Below are 23,516 nucleotides of genomic sequence, written 5' to 3'. Positions count from 1 at the left end.
AATAGTTTATAATTTTGAATTTGAATTATAATAATATGATATAGGTATTATTTAAATTATTATTTTCGTTTATCAATTTAATTATTGATTAAGGTGGTGAATAGATATCAGAAGCACAAGAATATTTTTATAAGAGCATATTGTATTTTATGAATTATTAAATAAAAATGTGATTACTGGATTTTAGAGTTAACATAAGGCCATAAACGTATACAGTAAATTCATCAAATACTATAATACCAACTATAATTTTACAATGATGTGTGTTTTTTTTTTAATATTTTTAATTATTTTTTCTTGTGGTCTGTGTAAACGATAAGTATTCGTAATAAAGATTCAATTTTCATATATAATATTATATTATAGGCACTCAGTATGTAATCATATGTTTATTTTTAGTTTAATTTAATTGTAGGTATTTAGTAAATAATAATAGGTATACGAAATTGTGTTTTCGAATAGCAATTTATTGTTTGTATTAATACCTACACCATAATAGGGAAATATAAAATATAAAATAGGTAATATATAACCAGTAATCTTGTTCCTTTCACAAAATGTTTTTAAATATTTTTAATTTAATTTACATTTATCCCAAAGTGATCTCTGAATAATCATTCAATGATGAATTTAATAGTTACATTCTCGGTTACATTAATTGTATTATAAATTAAAATAAACTACAGTTTCCAGCTTCTACTACAACATTATTTTATATTTTATTTTATGTTTTTAATTTTTTAAATGCAGTCTGCACCTTGTGTTGGTGATTTTACACGTAATATAATAAAATTGATACTAGTGATGAGTAGGTACCTGATTGTTTAATCAAATTATTTACACGATTATTAACTAAAAAAATATCTATGAAGTATAAACATCCGCATTTCCATTAACTATAAATTCATAATTGTATGAGCTGTACATGTTTCATATATTTTTCGAAAAAACTATTTAAAAAAACAAGAATAATTCCTATTTGATGTCACACGGGTTGATCTAGCAACTGACTGCTACGACAACTGTGCAATTTTTTTTAAGCATAATACGTTTTGAAAACGTCCAGAAAAGAGTTTGTTTTAAGACTGTCTGTCTTGATAACAACTAATTTAGAGTTTATTGTTATATTATATTATAATGAAATTAATAATTATAGTAAAATATATAATTGCAAGACATTTAATACCTATATCTATAGCCATCTAGGGTATAAACTACACTAAAAAAGGTGTAAGTATGCTAATAAAATATATGAGGTGTATAATGTATTTATGTATATAAAAATATAAAATATAAAGATTAATAACATTATATTGTTTTAAATACTACGCGCAAACCTAAGGTGATACCCAGCGTATAGTATAACATGCAAAAAGGTGCGTATTAAACTTGACGTGGTGAAACGAAGACGGTCTCGCGTATTTTGTACATTGCGCTATTGGGATTAAACTTATAAATGCTTCTACGTCACCTAGTTAACAGATTGTCCGTGGCAATAAATATTTAATTTAAGTCTAAAAAGTAAGTGTAAAATAGTAGATAATAATATGAAAACAAACTTACTCGTAAACATCTACTCTTCCGTTGAAACGTAGCTAGAGTGCCGCCATCGCCGAAAAAACAGCTATCTTCATCCATCTTCATCTAATCATCTCACTCCGATGAGCTGAAACTTGAAAGTATCGAAATATTTTATGAAAATAACCTGATCAAACGAAATTTGCGAGTTTGTGTTACAACTTATCCGGTTTAACGAACTGTCCGTTTATATTTGTGGCCTATTATTTTTTTGTTCACTGAAATTAAAATATACAATATATTATATTAATAATACAATAGTATTTCTGAAACTATTAGAATTGTTAACCGTCGCCGACGAATTTCGACAATTGACGATTGCCATAGATATTATAAAATATATTATGCCATAGATAATAATATATATTATTTACTATGATAAATCCAAAGAACTTATATATTATTATATAAGTACTCAGTATACCTATACGGTATATTTATAAATCGTATGTTCTTTTACAGAAATCTTTGTGATCTGCAATGCACCTATTCTGGTTTTCTATTTCAATTAATACAGTTAGGTTATAACTATAATATAATATAATATAGTTCGCATGCCAAATTTAACTATACAAACTGGTCCGCAAGTGTATAGACATTCTAATACATTCTCCCGCCAGTGCCAATAGACACAGTGTTTGAGAAGTTATATTTTGTTGGTACCTAATTAATTTACAATATGAATTATTATAAGTTACCTATGTAGGCACTTGTCCAAAACTCGACTACCTGCAAATCATTGGTTTTTATGGTATAGCCTTGCAAAGTTCACGATTTTCGGTGTTTTACGCACCCGTACAACGCTTAAAGTTTACCGAGCTTAAGTATTACAAATTAATTTTTTTTTTTAATCTACGTAAATCAACGTTTTAAAATTGATGATGCAAAAATAATTCTGACATCCACCCATGGTGGTTTTACATAACAAGTCGAGGGATGTTTTTGATTTTAATTGTTCGAGCAAGCGCAGTGTGGTACACCGGGTACATATGAAAATACCAAAAAATTTCAATTAGTTATAATACATATAACTTAAGAATAAGACTGACCGCCAAGTTCAGACTTCCCTGTCGTTTTCAGTTAAAAACTAATGATTTCCGGCAATTATTTTTTGCAATATCGTTCTTAATTCGTTGTTACTTGTAATATATACATAAACCTATTTTAAAAATATTATTCGTGGGTAATTGAAACGTCTAAAATATATTATCATATACAAATATGATAATAAACAAATAATAATAATTCAACTTAACCGGCTACGGTATTAATAATATTTAATAATATCAATATAAATATAGTATACAATATCCTAGGCTGACAAATCGTCTTCACTTAAAATCGTTTTTCGTATACTATGATATTATATCATTGAATTCAAATTTAACACTATCTATAACAGTCACCCACTTGTAACTTACTGTTCAGCAGAGTCACTTCCAATTTTTTTTTTTATATTCTGAGGGAAGCGATGAATGTATTAATTTTACAATGATGTATGTTTTTTTATTATTTTTTTTTGTGTCTGTATTGTCAGTAAAAGTGCTTGAATTTTCTTTAACAGTAACTTTTCTGATAGGAAAGTGAATCTAGTTGGTACTATGGGGGGTCAAAAGTAAAAAGTAAAACTTCCCAGTAGTTTTCAAAAGCGACGTGAAAAGCAAAGGAAAAACGGGAATTTTTTACGCAAAATCCGTTTTCGAGTAATCGATTTTGGTTTTTGGTGCAACTCTAAAACAAATGGCCGTAGGTACATTAAATTTTGACTGAATGCTTATATTAGAATTTTCTATACACCATAACATTTTCCAAATATTTTGACTTATTTTGAGCTGTTTACGGACATAGGCAGTTTTCAATTATTTTAGTTTTTTTTTCTATAATTAATATCAATAAAATTTTATTTGTTGGGTAAAAAAGCGTGAAAATTTAATAAAAGGCTGCTGATATATCGTTTTAATAGCAGTTAAAAAATATTAAAAATACATATGCTTAATTTTTATTTATAAGCATTTAAAGTTCAAATTTTGACAACATTTATCAAATTTATAATTTAATAATTATTTTGTAGTTAAAAATTTATAAAATGTTCAACTTTTATAGCTAAGGATTGAAAATTGAAAACAAGGCTCCACGTAAATAGGTTATATATAAATTACTTTATTCACAATAATATCATTAAATAGGATATAGGACAATTCGCCGTGGCTGTTTTGCCGTGGCCATTTCGCCGGGAGGACATTTAGCCGTGGCCGTTTCACCGTGGCCGTTTCGACGTGGCCATTAAATATTGTCATCATTATAATAATAATAAATGGTTAAAAAATTATAATACATTTATCGTATATTTCGTCATAGTTTATATCATAAATAAAAAAATAATAATAATAAATGGCTAAAAAATAATAGTACAATTTAATAAAATTAATTTAATATAATAATACAAGAATAATACATTTTTTATACTATATTTTGTCATAACAATAATAAAGGTAAGCAGTAATCATGGTAGTGAGATATTATATGCTATGCCTTTTAAATGTGAAATGTAGTCTCTACTATCATATTGTTGTACTATTTTCAAAATACGTCTATCTAGATCGGCAAATTTTTTAAATTTTTTGGGTGGACTTTTTCCTGCAGTTAACTGAGAATAAAAATAATCATGGCCAGATTGAATTTTTTTCAAACAATTAATAAAAGCCCAGATTGACGAATGGCATACTCCCATTTCAACATTAAGTCGTCTATTCTCAGCTTCTGCGTGGTTATTAGTCCTATCTTGAGAATTTAAAACTCTATTATAAAGGTTCCAAATATCTGGTGGAAAACGTGCGTGGCGTCTACCTCTACCATTTCTATTTACCCTCCCTATAGTTGTCTTCGAACCATTCTAATAAAGTATGAAACTCTTCATTAAGATACTCGGCCAATGCGTCAACAGCAGCATCAAGATTTTCTAATTTAACGAACGCTAATGCAACAATCATTTTTACAGAAACTGCAAAGTCGGAAATATTATTATACTGAGAAATAAGATGTAATTCACCGAGTTGTTTTATAATATTTTTCATCAAATTAAATAAACACCCAAATATTTTAACGTTAGAAAATGCTATTTTTATTGATTTTATAGCGGCTTGTTCAAAATCACATGAAACAGAACTAGGATTTAAATTGCGTCTTAAATTTTTTAACATTGTAAACATTTTATCGTAATTTTTTGATTGTTTATCTGGTAATAATATATATACTAATGGAAGTACACTGTCTAGATATTCGGAAAGTATTACATATACTTGACGAAACAGGAGAGGTGCAATTTTAAATGTACCGTCTACATACCACATTTTAGAGTTCTGTAGTATATCAAGGCTTCGGGAACGACTAAAAATTAATATTCTATCCGGACTCTGACCACTATCATCTTGCAAAAATAGTTCCTCATTTCCTGTTGATGAAGAGTACATACGATATGAAGCTGGTATTTCTAATATGATTAAATTTTCCGGATTTTGTGGTGCAGCTAGAATTTTTTGTCTTTTGCGTCGAACTTGTTTTTTTAATGCAGCACTATTTTGTAATGTTGCCTGATAAATAAATAATATAGTTATAATTTATAAAATAAAAGGTTCACCTAAATAATAGTTTTTTTTTATTACTTACTTTGGCTGCTTCAAACAATGGAGCAATACACGTGTTAATCACAGTAGACGCAGGCTCCATACATTCAGTAGCTTTTCTTTTTAGATTTGTCACTGCGACATCTGCTTTGATTTTTGACGCTTCCGAGTCGTGACAATGTTCATTAATAGTTTTTATGACTGTGTAGTCATTTATTCCTGTATGAATTCGCGCTTTACAAAAATGTCTATTACGGCAACGCCAAAACCGTATTGTATTATTAAAATTAACATTATCATAAACATACATAGAACACTCACATACAAATATTTCACGACCACGAGTCGATATTATTTGAGATTCTATTATGTTACCTACTGGATGTTCCATAATGTTACCTACTTACTGCAAATCGTGTCGTCAGGTGAGAACTGATTAAAACTTTATTGCCACAATTGTAATCGTGATCGTCGTTGAAGGCCATAGGCGATGTGTAGACATTTTAAGATAAGATAAGATAAATAAGAAAAATCCAATAATATCAATAATAATATAACATATAACATTATATAGGGTGAATTTAAAGTTATTTTTTGACTTGCAAATTTCGGGAGTGGGCTTGCAAATACTTGCTAATTATAACGAGTGTTTTGACACCAGTTTTGAAAGTGACAACAAGTCAGGGCTGCGTGAAGTTAGCCCTTCCTCGGTTCCACCCCTTATAACTCCTTTATTTTTGACTTGCAAATTTAGGGAGTGGACTTGCAAATTCTTGCTAATTATAACGAGTGTTTTGACACTAGTTTCATAAGTTTTGGAGAACAAGTAAGGGCTACTTGAAGTTAGCCCTTTCTCGGTTCCACCCCTTTTAATTCCTTTATTTTTGACTTGCAAATTCTTGGATTGAACTTGCAAATTCTTGCTAATTACTTGCAAAATATTGTCACTGTGCAAAACTTTTTTTGAAAAAGTGTAAGGGCCAACTTCACGGACGTCAATTAATAATAACGGATAGATCAGATTAAATTATACTGTATAAACTATAGATGTTTCCATTTATCAATCAGTAGACAGAAATTATCAATTGGACAAAAATAATATCATGTACCTAATATAATGATAACAGACAAATGTAGTTACTCGGGTATGATAATATGTGAACGAATTGTGTAGGTATCGGTTAATAAGCAATATAATAATATAGTATATTGTAAATAAGTTTATTGTAACTAATATTTCTAAATTACGTCTTACGTCTAAAAATAATTAGTAGGTACGACCTACCTGTACTTTTTAGTTTAATTAACCTAAACAGAACATACGTCATGAATGTATGCATAAATTATGTTATATATAAATATATAAGAGTTTTTGTTTTCAACGCGGTGCTTTTAAGAACAAATTACTATAGTAAATAATATTAAAAATGATAAAAAAAAAATAATAATGCCCTCAACAGATTACTCTTCCAAACGGGTTGAATTATACCTTACGGGTTTTTATTTTTTTAATAACAATAAATTATTGTTTTCAGGTATATTTTATGGTGTTATTATTTTTTGTTCCTTCAGGGTTGATTTTTTGTTTTCTTCCAACAAATAGCCTATGACGTTGACTATTCTATTATTTTAAAATTAAATTATATTTCTAATGTATGATTTAGATTACCTACTTTATAGAAATATGTATTGACATAGTTAAATAAAAACTATGTTGTCAGTTAATTGTCAATAAGTAATAATACATTATGGTATCGTTAGCGTATGGAATTAAATTAGCTATTAAAGATCGGGAAAACAATATTGATGTGGTATAATAATTATTATTAAAAAAAAAAGTCATTTTAGACTGATAAATGATTATTTTATTTTTGTATTGAAGTAAATGTAATGTATATTCAATTTGTTTTACTGTTAATTTCTTTTTGAGTTACCATATTACTTATTAGAACCGCGACCGGTATTAGGTTTCGATGATTAAAATAACAGTAATTATGAGTACCTAACACAGTTTGTAAACTCAGTTTGAAATATCACAAATAAGGTACACTCTATAACTAATATCAGATTTGAATAATAATGTAGGTACCTACATCAAAATATAAATCCCTTTCATAATGTATGTAAATAGCCAAGGTTTTCTAATTTGTAAATGTATGCGAGACTGAATTGATAAGTTATGCAAAGGGGATTGATTTGGGAAGTTATTAAAGAATTTTCAGACTCGAGTAATGAAACACGGAAATTAAATATTTTGACGGATATTATTATAATTTACATCAAATGTGTTCTGGCATGTTTGTATTACGTTTGAAAAGAAATTATATAGTACGAATGATTTTCCATTGTAGAAAGCATTACATTTACATTCCTTTATACGTTATATCCTAGTACCCTTAACTATGTATTATGTATTATAATGCATTAAAATTTATATATAATTGTATAAGTCACATTAGAAAATATATTAACTTCCAAGGAGAAAAATAGATGCAAAAAATGTTTAAAATGTGTACATTACTTCACAATTGGTTAATCGTGTAATACATTTCCATTAAAATTCGTAAGGTAGAAAATAGAAATAGACGATTAATGGATTATGAGTTTATAGTTATTGGTTTTTGTTTGAGATACTTATACAATTTTTCAAGTTTTTTTTTAATAATTTGAGGAATACCTACGATTAACGCTACAACTGATGTATGGCGAACATTTCTTGGAAAAGAAAAAATATAATATTTCAAGCATTTACATTGGTAAGTTATCTTTAGAGAACTATTGATAAATTCCTGTAAAAGTAAAAAAATGTATTCTTATCACAAAACTTAATCGACATTTGGTGATTATAATAAATGTAATAATATGCTTTGCGTGCGTGTTTACGTGTGCATGCGAGTATAATGTATAAATATTGTTTGTTATTATTAATTTAAATAGGTAATAAGAGTTCCATGTGCCATTAAGATTTATTATATGATACGGTCACTCAAATATATTTAAAAAATATTAAAATAAACGTAGTTTATGTTTAGATTGGTCAAATCTACATTAGTTTTGAGTTATTTTATTTTACAGACATAATGACGTGTTAGTTATTAATACACCAGCTATTAATACCACCAAACAATTTCAATATTATAGAAACAAATCATTATTCATTGCAGAACAATTGTTACAAAACATGCTAGGGTATATTTTAGAAAAAAATAATTAATATAAAACAAGAGTAAACTAAAAAGAACTATACATTGAAGTTTTAAATTAATATTATATTCGATTTAATATGATACACGAAATTAAAAATAATGGTCAAATTAATTTTGAATACGGGTATTTGAGTATAATGGAGTTTTATTTTAAGCTGAGAAAAATTAATTGAATATTCAATGAATTGTACATAATTGTGGATGTAAATTATTGAAATATAAAAGAAACCGATAATATTGTACACATAATCAAAATAATTATATTAACATCATAATAGGTAATTAAATTATCATTAACTGATGTTGCAAACTTAACTTAACCTACCTATTATAATAGTTATTCTTTATACATTTTGGAAATATCGATATTTTTACATTAGTAATTTATTTTCTTATAGTAAAGAAATATGAAGAACTATTATGTATCGTATATTAAGGCACTAAACCGAGTGCTCTATAAAAAAAAAAATGCATAGCCATCATTGCTTTTCATTATGCTTATTTCATCATGCTTTTTATACGATATTATTGTTTTTACATGCATAAAACAGTTTATAAATTAATTGAAATTTATAGTTTAAAATCGATTATTTTCTCTATGGAATCGTGTTACCCGCCACCTGGTTCTTTGGCATTTTTTTCAGTAAATAGTTGCACGTAGATGTTGGACGTATTACAATTATTATTATATTACATTGAATTCCGTTATAGATAAAAAAAAATAATACTAAAACTAATATAGAAACAATCAAATGGCCTGCAAAGCATATTAATGACTCCACAATCGCAGTAATAATGCGGCTGGGACTTAGCGTATGAAAACGTTTGTAGATTTCAGCATTATGATGTCTCCCACTCCCGGTGACTGTAATCACGAATAGGTACCCGATAAACTTCACTCGTTAGTGCGGCTTATTGCGGTAATAAACCTCCACCACCATGGGGTGAGCGGAGGGGAGGGGGTGGGGGTGGGTGGTAAATCGAAAGGTCACGAAACAAGTCGACGACGGTCGCAAAGGCCGGGCGCACTGGATATTCATCATATTAACTGCTTTTATACTGCATACCGATTAAATTTTTACACGCCGCCCACATAATTTACCATCAATACGTATATAAGTACTTATAATATTATAACGATATTGGTGTAATCCGACGCTTTCAAAACGTTTATTTCCGCTCCCCCGGAAACGCGTCGCCGTCGTAAAAATATTAAACATTATATCGGATACTGTTATCGATGTCGTCGATCGGAACTTTTTGACTTTCAAGCTTTTTGCGTCCAACCACTCCGTGTAGACACGACATAGGACCACTATACTATATATAATTATATATATGTATATATGTTTATTATTATGCTATAATATTAAGATGTACACGAATCATAACAATACAATAATAATATGCAGGGAGGTTAAGTGAATTTTGTTTTTTGCCACACGCAATAATTAATCCGTGCACTATATTATTACGACTTAAAAACATAATGTTAATATTATACTGTTTTGAATGTTTAATCGTAAGACAAACATATTTTACTGTTTTTTAAGAAAACAAAAATCATTCCAGTATAAAAGATATCGGTAAGATCGTGACACAATAATGATCCTGTAAAATAATTAATATTTAATATGTAGTGGGCCATGGCCAATGATATTTTCTCAACTATAGGTAGGTAATAAGTATCGTTCAAATTGTTCTAATTCGTAAATCAAATGATATCGAAAACGTTTGAATTACTTACGTCATGGTCAGTTATCAATATTGTGTGTTTCATTCCAAAGTAGCTCAAATATAATATTTTTTCTGAAATCAAATTCTTGCGTTCATCGGATGTAAATGTTGATTCACGAATCCTGGGATAGTGGGATCAAACAAAGCCACTTTCGATATCGGTATCAAGTATTCGCCATGATATCGATATCATCACAGTTTATATTAAACCAGATGGTGGCACTCCCTATTCGGCCCATGTAATTCTCAAAAATATAAAAAATCAAAACCTACCTCAAATCAGTACCACCACTAATAGAGAAAAAGAGTTTTTATGAGAAATTATTGACTACGAATCACTGATATTTAGCACTCGCGCCAAATTCCTAACCATTGTCATATTATTTGATATAATAATTATAGTAAATGTGTTGTACAATAATTATATAAAATATATTTAAACTTGTTATTAAATGTCCTTACGATATTATAAAGTTAACGTTTTTTTTGCTAACCGACATAAACAAATGTGTAGCCTATACGGCTTCGTGGCTAAAATAAGCATTTTAAAACCGTGGGTGGCCAACTTCACATAGACTCCTGACTTTGTTATATTGACATCGAACTAGTGGCATAATTTAACCACTAATTGCTTGAGAATGACATTTTTTACTTCAGCTCGTGCTGTATTTCATAATCGAATATGACTATTGCTTACCCACCATTGACACCCGTTATACTTTTGGTCACACCTTGAGAGCTCTCAATTGATCCCAGTTAATATTTGGTATAACTGTCAAGTTAACACCAGCACATTATGCTAAAACAATATAATAAAAATCAATAGAATTTTTCAATTTTCAGGTTACAATTAATAAATGTTGATAAAATGCTAAAAATATAGGTACAAGTCTAAAGTCAGTATTCGGGGAGTAATTCAAGGAAATACGTTAAGTTGGTTTAAAAAATCTGATTTTGGTCACGAAGATGTTGATAGTAATTTTCTTATGTCGGTTGTTAAAATTACAATTAGGTTGCTAAATATTGGCATAAGTTTGGAGAAACTTATAGTATCTTTTGACATTTGTTAATTGTATCTAGTCATCTTGCATCTAGATATATTTTCTTAGGTGTATCTTGTAACTTTTTTTCTTTTTTTTGCGTTATAAGAATAGTCAAATAGATAAATACAAATTAAGATATTTTTTTTTTCCAAAAAAAATTTATTCAAATAAGTTTAAAATTTGCAACGTGTTATTTTCATAGTTGATTAACATTTAACAGAATCACAAACACAAAATTAACTGTACAGAAAGTTTGAATAGGTCTGTACTTTGCAGTGTATACTACTTCTGATTATTTTCAAATTTGCACAGATCATGATTTGAGCACGGTTATAATGTAGATAATCTTGATTTGTAACAAGAATAATGATCATATCATTATTGAACGCAGATAATGGTGTATGTGTAAGCCGTAGTAGGCATTAATGTAGGTACACCTACTATATTGGTAATTCTATTATCTGGATTTCTGAAAAAGATTTATTATCTCCACTCGTCTCTCGATGTTGTAGTGTTATAACTTATAAATAAGTGTAGGTAATATCTATAAAACTACCAAAACTACCAAAACTATGCCTACCAAATTAAATATATAGGTAAACATTGAAGTATTTAGTATCTTATATCTAGGTACTTTTTTCCAAGTATTTTGCTCATCTCTGATTATTATCATTACGATTATTATTCATTATGATTTACATAATGTTTCATATTCACGTGTCGAAAGTCATCACTTTAGGCCTATGCGTGCGAGAAACCACTGTCACGTGCCACCGCATAGGTACCTGTGTCCGGTCACATATCACCTAAACTGCAGCCGCTCACCCCTATTTTGAAAGTGAAAACTTACAATTACTAAAAAGTAATAGAATATTAGATCGTCTTATTAGATGCGTAATGCATAATGTGCCTTATTATTATAACTAATCGTATAATAGGTATGCTATATTATGCGCAAGTTTAAACAGTGAAAAATAATTACACGATATAGTACCTACATTTTCTCTGAAAACAATATTTAATGTAAACATTTTTTTTTTTATTAATATTCTAGTGTTAATTAAACTGTATCTATACTAAATTTAAATATTTAACGCACAGAGTTGATATTTTACACTGCTGAAAACATTATATAAAGTTAAAAGACAACATAGAATACCTACGTATTTTAAATGCAATTTGTCGTCCATGTGCAGTTGTGTCAAAGAGAATCAAATTTAGTGACGTTACAGACTACATGCAGTATATTATGTCTTATTGGATAATAGAGTACAATGTACATAGGTACATAGTACCTACCTACTGTGTTCTATGTTTTTATTGTATAATTAATAAATACATTATATTATGAACCCTCCATATTATTATAATTACTGTAAAACTAAAATCAAACAAAATCACAAATATAAGCATTTTTAATGTTCTGACGTTCTTTATTTAATTTATGATCACGAGGATATCATGATTTATAGTTTTACCACTAGAATGTGTGAGGAATGCTGGACCGTCTAAAAACAGTATAAAATCATATCTACTCGTCTCGTAGGTACCTATATATAATATGTACAATGTACATTGGTATAAATCATTCGTACCGACTTAATATCGTATTCGTATTTATACCATTATACCTATTTTATAAAACTAAATATGTAATTATGTAATATCTATTATGTGTTCACGAATGTACATAATAAATCGAAATTATAATATCTCTATATTTCCTTATTATAATCTGCTGGTGTATTATAAAATGATATTATCAAATTCAAGAGTTTGGGAAATAAAATTATAGGTTAGGTAACCCACGGAAGTATTAAAGTTATAACTATTAAGGCAGAATTATATGCACTACATTAGTCATTATTATAGTAAAATGCATACCAATATAATAAAACTTTTGTGTTTAGTGTTATGGCACAATAAAACAAACGTATATATACTTACCTATGTAAATTGTATGAATTTTCAGACGAATAAATTAAGTAAATACATCCATCGTTTTTAATTTAAAATTATTAGTATATGTATAGGTAGGTTCTATGATATCCAAGATTTTATTCTAGATAACATTTAAAGTAATAACTAATAACTTTATATTTTTATTGTGACGTATCGTGGATATAATGTATATTTTATTAGGTATATTATATCTTAAAATAATCGACAATAAACATTTTTTCTCAAAAACGATCTTATATTTTTTTTTTTTTTTATTTTATTATAGAAATCGTCAACATACATTCAGAAACTTAGAAATGTAACTCACCTAATTGGTTTTGAATTTTTATTGGGAAATTATGGAATCAGTTCCAGTTATAACTGCATCGATATAATAAATAAAAACAACATTTAAGACGAGTTTGATAATGAAATCACTTTATAAAGTTTGTAAAACCTACGGGTCAACGTACATGTAACCTTCATTACATTTATTGAGGGTTATTGAATTGTACATACAAAAAAAATAAAACGTTTTGTTGTTTTATTACTACAACCATAGTGTTATAGTATTTATTTGCTTTTTTTTATCTATAACTAAAACGGTTGTTTTTTTATACTATAAATTAATACAACTGGCTATTTTTTGTTAATATTATGCCAAATAACATATTATATATTTATATACATTTACGGATGGTTAGAATGATAAACAAGAGATTCATTTTATTTTTACAATAGACCTTTTTTGACATTTAATATTTGACCAAGAGCCAAACATTTTTAAATAAAAGTTCTTTATAGTTAAACATAAAAGTCATGACTCATACATGAAATACATGGCTTTTGAAAAACACCAGCTGAATTTGTTTTATTAGTTTCATTTATATTTTCAAGATTAAAAATTAAAATTATTATTCTAACACAATAATATTATTGTAAGATTATATGATAAAAGAAAAAACCCAAACATGAAAATAAAATTATTTTAACAGAATTCATAAGATATTTGTATATTACCTTAAACATTTTTTTTCTATTCATACTTTTGATTTATTTATGCATGCTTCAAGGTTGTTTTATGTCAGGTATGGTTATATAATATAATAGAAACTTAATGATTCTTACGTTGCAATTGAGCTCTAACTACGAAACTATAGTTGTTTAACAACAGTCAACAGACGATAGAATGACGGGACGATGCTTCTTTGTCCGACCCTCTATAACCTCTGTGATTGATGAAGAATGGCTGAACATAATATTAGATTGTCATCGTAGCCAACGTAAATATATAATTTGTGTAGTTAAATATAGGTAGGTACTACTAAATATGGACTATAAATCAGACCAGAACATTCGTCATTGGCGTAAGCCGTAAACCAATATAATTTCGTTAGTATACCGAAGTCTAAGCATTTGATTTGTTTGGCTACTATTGTGTCTACAATTAAAACCGAATTTTATATAATATGTTTTTTTTAAATTAATTTTAAGTAAATACTGTCCCCTGGACTGTTTCAAATGTACCAATGATAAGGAATAAATCACTTCGTGGTATTAAATTAGCGTAATACAATTTTGATAATTTTTTTCCAAGCCTGAACATTGTTCCTCTAATTACATTATAATATAGTTTATTGAGATACAGACATAATATATCCATAGAGTTTAATTAATTTTAAACAGAATGGAAAATCTTATAATTTTGTATTTATTTTATTGACAATTTTTAGCCATATCTCGACATTTACGATGTGGCATGCATGATTGGCGATTGCTTTAATTTAAATGGTAGTCAGTGGTCACTCATCCAACAATATACAACGAAGAATGCAGGTTAATAAATTTACTATATTAAATATTTGAACATTAAATAATATATTATAATAATATGGATGTGCGTAGAATATATGTGTACAAATAACATTAATATAGTTTCCAAGTTCTAAACTTAAATATTAAATTGAAAACCTTATTTAGGTCAAAACATATTATTTTTTAAATTATCATTATAAAAGAAAAATTTTATTTTCATACTCATTTTATGTTCTATGTAAAATACCTAGTATGTAGCATTTAAAAATAAACATATTTCATTATTAAAAGGTTAATTAACTCAATAAAAAAAATTATATGGGCATTTTTCTCAATATGTAGGTGGTAAGTACCAAGTGTTCTATTTAAACTAATTAAACTATTCACTTTAAATAGTAAATACTGTAACATGTATTTTTTAGTTTAAAATTTTTAATTTTACGTATAGATGAGTTCATACAAGATATACCATATTATATACAATAATATAACATATTCGAATATACAGTCGTATTACTAGTACTAAATTTAAAATTGTTATATATAATGTAAAAACTTTATATTTTTAAGTTGTATAGTGAGATAATTTTCAATATAATACTAGTATTTTGTATGTGGTTTTTTGCTCCTAAAAATACGATTTACTGCTTTCATGATTTTAAAAGCTTTAAGTACGTAAATAACTTTTAAATTAAAACACACGCACACACACGCACACAATACATGTATGCAACGTATTCAGAAAGTTTTGAAACATTTAAAGGGGGTAAGCCATTTAAATAGAGTTACTAAACTTTTTGAACATGCTGTGTGTATAATGTTATTACAATGAAATATTTTAAGTTGATTTTTCCAAGAATATTTGGCGGGAGAAATTGAATATGCTGAATACACGGTCGTAATAATATTATACTCAATGACTCAGTTAATAGTGTTATGCAACATATTATTCAATTCTAAGTACAATAAGTTGTATATTATAATCTTCAATGATCAAACATCAAATAAATATTTTAACTTTCTTAATTATAATAATATGATTTCACAAAGCTAGAGACTTTCATAATAATATTATCCAGGAAAATAAACCTTTGAATTCATTTGAAACATAAAAGCAAATGTAATTAATGTAATATTATACACACTGAATAATTTATCAATATTGTAACAAGTTAGTAATAGTATATATTATATGATGGTATGCATAGTTTGAAACATATTATCATAAATACATCGGGTTTAAATTAAATTTCCTATAAATTTTCAACCCATAAATATATGCATGTTCTTGTTGAGCTGTTATATATATATAAAAAATAATAATAATAGTATAAGTAAAAATGAAATATCAATACATAAATTGCAGTTTTATAAACTTTAAGAAGAAGTAATGTAGGTACAACCAAAAACAAAATATATATATTATTATACATTTATAAATATCTTTACTCCCTTGTGTTTCGTAATACATGGTATTAATATAAAATTGTATGCATAATTCATATTATTATGGCGGCACAACTCGTATTTCTTTAATGTATACAAAATGTTTGCTAGTATAATTTTTGTAAAAAATCAATTCCAATTTATTATTGTCATGGTAATAATTTATATTGCAACAAAAAGGGGTTTCAAGACTTTAAGCTACTATATATGACATGAATTAGTAGGTATTTATAGAAACTATTTTTATTGCTTTTATAATTTTACATTCTGCTAAATACACGCAACTGGCTCTACAATAAAACACCGCAAAACATAGGTAGAACATTGAAAGTGACTTTGGACGTAGGTATCCGCTACACACCACATTATAGGTACGCGATAAAATTGATTAAAAATTAATTTCTTAATATAGATGTGATTATTAATTATTTAATAATAATAATAATAAAAGTTGCAAGCCATTAATAAATACTTAGTGTTAATATTTTACCTTGGTTTTAATTTTAACGTATGATCATTAATATTAATATTGCTGATAATAATTAATTATATATTTCAAGTTATTTTTTATTCCATAAGTTTTGTATTTTAGTGAATAAAAAACCTTGGACTCTCGCTCTTACACAATATATTATGATCATTTTAAGAAATGGTTTCTGATTTAATTTTTAAATTTTTTATAAAACTTTGCAGTTTTACTTTCAGACTATACAAATCAAGTTATGTCATCAGCTATTGTTCTAACTGTATACTAACATTGGAAATCGCTGTTTGAAATATTTATTTTTCATTAGATTCTTAAGGTTCAACTACGTCGTGTACTCGTGTAAAACAATAATATGCCACTCAAAATCGTATTTCATGAGCCATAATATTAAACGTATAGTAACGATAAATAATAACACTGACTTATATGAGATTTAGACCGGGATGAGCCGCAATGCTGACGTCAGTCAATTACCCGATATTTGAATAGCTTTCGTACTTTTATACAAATGAAAATTCCATTACTTGTCAATACTTAGTGTTAAATAGTATGAGTATAATATACTACATAATATTAATGCTTACATTAACACCATGTTTATTGATTAATATTAGTGTTCCACGTATATATACTATTACCATATTCAGAAATCGTATCTAATTTTTCGAGATACCGAAACAGTGGACTTTAAAAAGTTTTGAGTGTCTGATCAAAAATTGATTAAATATTTAATTTAGCTTTATAAATTATAATCATTTTGAAACACTGGCCTTGCTCCCTTTGCTACTATTTACACCAATAGACTGTCCATTTACTTAGAAATGGATAATTGTGACTTTCAACCTTTTATGAGGTCTAAAGAATAAATAACTATTTTGGTATAATGTAAAAATTATCAATTATATAGCCCAATTAGTATAATTGCATAAAATGTGTTCCAGATAGATGAACACGAAAAATAAAAAGCTAACTTATTTAAATAGGATATTTAATTTTGAAAAGTTAATAATTTTAAGTTAAATACAAAATTAAATTAATATTATTCGAAAATTATTTTACAATTAAGAATTTTAATTTGCTATTATTTTTTAATACAACAAAGTATAATTAAATATAACTTCAGTTTCTGTAACATCGGTTATAATGATGTATTTTTAATGATCCTTTGAAAGGTCGTTAAAGAAAATATAAACCGTATTTGTTTTTTTTTCAATTAAAAAAAACAATATGCAAATGATACTATAAGCTTTGTTTTGTTTATGTATCAATTATAGCTCGGGATGCTTGGATAAGTCGATGTTTTTAGATTTTTATATAGTAATTTTAAATTGAAACTTCTTTAAATAAATTGAACAATGGTAAACTGTAGATGTTTCAATCTATTTGCATTTTTACGTGTGTATTATTTATACATTTATGATGCTAAATTTTAATTAAAATTAAAAATTTTTATATTTATGACTCAGTTTCGTTGATAATACATCAATATTTCGAACATACCAATTGTAAGAAATTCAAAGACCCCTATTATTATTTTATTAGTGTTTTATGTATTGGTTTAACCCTTCATAAAAATATGAATAGAGTACAACAATAGAAAAATCAGTACAAACCATTTTAGACATAATTTTTTCTTTATACGAGTAGAAACTAAATAAATATTAAGTGCATTACGTACTGCAGCTATTTAGTTTATGTTATAGACAATTTAAATAACATTCATTATATTATATAATACATATCTTACCAGTAATTAAAAAAATGATTAGTTATTTAGTTAATACTATAATTTTTCATCATTAATGATAGTATGATTCAAACAATAAAATGTGGAAATATTCAATTTATGTATGATATTATTACTATTTCAATGGTATTAAAACATTTTACCTTTGGGTTTAATTTTAAAATACGCTTCTTTAAAATAACAAATTGCGGAATTAATAATAAATAAAAAATAATAACATTTGGCAGAGTTAGCGTTCTCATTTTTATTATTAAAAAATAATTTTTTGAATAATTGGTCGAGAAAAAATATATTTTAGTTTTTAATGCAAGTTTGGCAACATATATTACATGAATAATCACAGACTACATTTGAGCGAGTTCCTAATTGAATTTCAGAACGAAACTCGTAAAATTGTCAACAATCATTCATACTTGTGAAGTTTTAATTGAAATTTTCATTTTAGAAGTTGTGCTAATTGAAACTGGAACAGACATCACAACACTAATTGGATTTTATTTGCCGGTGGAATATTCTTCGATGGGTGTTAGCCATTCCCTTATTACGAAAGTTCAGTTTAGAATCGGAGTTTTTTTGTAATTTACTATTGATTATTATGAAAGTTTTATTCAATGAAAATGAACATTAAATTTAGTATTCGATAATCATTTTCGTACGTAATCTTATTTCTCAATCTCTATATACACACGATTGTACATAAAAGAGGACATTAAAAAGGGGAATCATTTTGCATTCAAACGAGGCCTTTTAAAAGGAAAAAGACAGAAAGAAAGCCATTTCAGTTGCTTGTTGTAATAATGAGGAAGGGTGAGGTTTGGTAGAATGTGTATGTGTGGAGGGCGAGTGGCAGTGAGAGGGAGTTTTCATCTTAGTGCATTGGGTAGGGCAAAGAATAAGAACTCTAAAGTAATATGATTCGTCGCCATAGCAACCCTCTTGTGTTATATATTATCCAAACACATATAAATGTATATAAATGTACACTAAAACTCACACACACAGAACTGTCAGACATTCGCCATAATATATCCACACACATACACACTTGCTCTTAGATAGGGTGAGGCGAGGTTGTGCTGAGAGAGAGTTTGTGATAGAGTGGGTGTGAGGAGAGAAAGAGAGACTTAGCATTTACTTTACTGGAGGAACCGATCGTTAATGTGTCAGAAAACATTCCACATTCTGAAGTTATACACAACTTTCAACTCCCCCTTGATAATATTAAGGGACCAAAGGACGAAACACTGTTTCTTGAATGTATTTAAGGTATTTCAATTTGTACAGCGCAAATCGTTTTCGGGATTGTGACGAAAGTTTTCAGCCGTTCGACTGAAGCTTTACAAAACAATAATATTACAACGTTTAAATTTGCATAGAACACAATGGTGACTATTTATTTTGAATTTTGGAAGTTGTCTTATAGGTACTGAAATTTGACACAAAAAGCCTATTAAATATTATATAATTTGCTGCAACACAAAAGTTTAATGTTCACATATTTTTAAATATTAATCTATTAATATTACATTATTACACATAATATTCTCTTATTTCACTATTATTCTGCTATAATATTATAATGAACAATGTATTTTATTAAAGCATAGTTATTAGATTTATAATATTGTATATACAATATTTAAATTATGATAGTTTTGAATATGAAAAAAGATTTATCAATTTAAAATGTAGTATTGCAATTTTTAATTTTTTAATTTAAATTTATAAGCTCCAAAAAACTATTATAAACGTACTGACGCATATATTGAGATGGTAAGATAAAAAACAATAATCGGGTAGTGTGGTAAATTATCTAGTATTCTAGTCTATCATTGTAAATCCATGTTGAATGACACAAGTTGGGTGGCCATCTGCGACTCCCTCAACACAAGCTATACACTTAGGGAGAAAATGAAAAAAAAAAAACAATAAAATAAAAATTATACACGACAACATACTTGTTGTTTGCTCGCAAAGTAAGCTCTTAGTCAGGATAAATAATATACATTTGAAAATTAAATATTCCAACAATTACAAAATCTGAATTATATTATTAATTATTTTTATTTGATGATGTTAATATAATACTATTGTTTGGATTTCATAGACAAAAAATGATTAATAATTATTAATTGGGTTTTGTAATAAAAATATATACCTACCTACTGCATAAGCATAATTCATAAAAACATTTGAAACATTCGAAACAACTTTTTTTATATATAATGTATATTGTCTATGTAATTTTACATTTTAAACAAATAAGTATTGCTATGATTTGTTAATAATTAAAAAAAAATGTAATTAAATTTAGTTTACTATATGTATAATGTATATAGAGTATAAACATGTACTTATAAATTGTAGCCACTGGCCACTGCAACTAATATAAGCATACTATACTAAGCATTGTAACTATTGAAATTGCCTATATACTATATATAGTCCAACTATCACTGGTTAAACAATCATAACTCAAATTACAGTTGATAAACATCTTTTAACTAATGAAACGTTAACCAAACAAAAAAAAACGACGGACACATATTAAAGTAGCTGTAATCTATTGATTTAAATTGTATCTGTAAAATAAAAATCATTTTAACCAAAGTTCAGTAAAATATCAACTCGAAAATTGTTAGAAATTTGTTAAAAACGTTTCCTCACAATTGCCAGCATTATCCACTTTTCTAATTTTTCTCGATTTCAGTTGAAAAAAAAACAACAAATTTAAAGATGTCTTATTTTAAGTACTTATACAATGTATTTTTACGATCGAGCATCAATTATTATTATCCAACTACGGTCAGAAATCAGAATAGAGAGGTATATGATATAATATATGTGTATTTTACAACATCAAACATTTTTTTTTTGAAAAAGAATCATTTAATATAAATTATAGTTTATAGTGTGTTGATTGGATGTTACAACCGTTTTAGTAGGTAGTATCAATTTCATATTTGAATTTTCTTAGATAATATCGCATTAGTAATTTATTTGTTATTTTATGTAGTTTGCCTCTTAATTATCGGGCTACACAGGCGCATAGGTCTATATTATTGTACACTGTACGTCTGTACACCATGAAGTTAAATTTCCTTAGAATATATTATTATCTTCTTTGAATGTTTTTATTATTGTGATAATCACATTAAGATACAAATCAAATTATAACTATGGGAATTAGTTCAGGGGCATCTATTAATAGTTTAATTAGTAACTAGTATGTATATCAGATTTATAAATAATTATTTATTTATATATCTCTCATTCTCACAAGCACTTGACAATTAATTATTTAATATCTATTTTATCTTATGCACAATTCGTGTAATAATAATAATTGTTATACTGGTAACATGTATTAGGTATAATACCTATACCTCCTAATATATTGATAAGATTTTTTCGACATTTTCTGCATTTTGATTTTAGTATTAGCATCTAATTATTATGAGCTACCAATGCAATTTTCAAATTTACTTTTCATACAACGATAATAATTATAATATATATAATCGTTTAATTTTAGTTATAAACAATGAAGTATTTTTGTAATCTCCCTTTAGGGAAAATACCATTATAATATTCCAATGTTAAGTAGATACTGTTGAGTGCTTTTTGAAGTGCTTGTTAAGTCTTTATGTATTGTGAAAACGAGACAAGTATAATTTATAGTTTGTCAAACATCAACTCACATTATTCTTTAAAACTTTTTAATTATAATATAATTAAATTAAAAATTTCAATTGAATAGAATTATTAATTAGTTTTAAATAAATACATTTGGCAACAGATAACGTTTCACAACAAACATGTTTATAAACTAATATGATCAATACAAAACAAAAACGTAATGAACAGTTAATTTTTGACAAAAAAAAAAGTTTATTTTTTATGAAAATCACATATTAGTTTCAACTTTCAATATATAGTGTAATAAATAATAATTAGTGACACATTTTACTATTTTAGGTATAATATTATGATGCAGTTTATTAAAAATTAAAATGTTAAATTATAATAGGAATATAGCTTTTAAAAAAGTAAATACCAATATTCATTTGTGTTGTCATTTTATATATTATATATTATACATATTCTACGTAAAGGATATAAATATATAGTTTATCATAATATGACATGAATTATAATTTAAAATGTCATGTAATTTACGATTTATCTAATCGATCTTTTGACACGTTCGGGGTTTTCGCGTGACAACTACAGCCCATGAAACCGTCTGGCGGTTAACCAATTACCATCAACCCCGTTACCGAGCTCGCGATTAAACACAGTCTGCGAATTATTATAAACCTCTGTTATATCTACACATACATAATAAATGTACATCGACGCAGGCAAACCATTTAGAAACATTACTTATGAATATTATTTGTTGTTATTTATCAATATTAAAACAAACAATAGTGGTGCTAAAATCGTGAGACGTAACTCTTAAAAGATTCGTATATTGAAACCATTGGTGTACTTACTGATTTTTTTTATAACAAAATCAACTGTGGAAATCATTACTCTTATGATCGAACATAATTTTTAAGAGTATTATTGAACTGTAGTTGATGTGTTGACATCATGCCATTTGATTGTTATGCGAATTGCCAATTGGACCATAATCAATAATTCATATAGTTTATTCTTTATAATATAAAAACTAGTCGCAAGTTGAACATGTGTATAAAAAAATAATACTTAAATAGCTAATAATGCTGTTGTATTAATTTATTTGTATTTCTATAGTTAATTTTTTTTTATTAATTGTTCAACCTTAGAGTTTGAATAATTTAAATTGTTTCGTCACATATTTTTATATTTAGTAGAGTAATTAATTTTATATACATATGTATCTAATAAATAATAAACATAAAT

General features: G+C 26.7%; 1 pseudogene; it reads right to left on the bottom strand.

The window, feature by feature from the left end:
• Window positions 1-4,081: 4,081 nt before the first annotated feature.
• On the bottom strand, window positions 4,082-4,604 carry LOC132948445 (uncharacterized; annotated as a pseudogene).
• Between the last annotated feature and the right edge of the window lie 18,912 nt (window positions 4,605-23,516).

This window comes from Metopolophium dirhodum, chromosome 7 (assembly GCF_019925205.1).
Source record: "Metopolophium dirhodum isolate CAU chromosome 7, ASM1992520v1, whole genome shotgun sequence".
Classification (NCBI taxonomy): Eukaryota; Metazoa; Arthropoda; class Insecta; order Hemiptera; family Aphididae; genus Metopolophium; species Metopolophium dirhodum.
The sequence above is the reverse complement of the archived record's forward strand: the minus strand, read 5'-3'. Positions and strand labels throughout refer to the sequence as shown.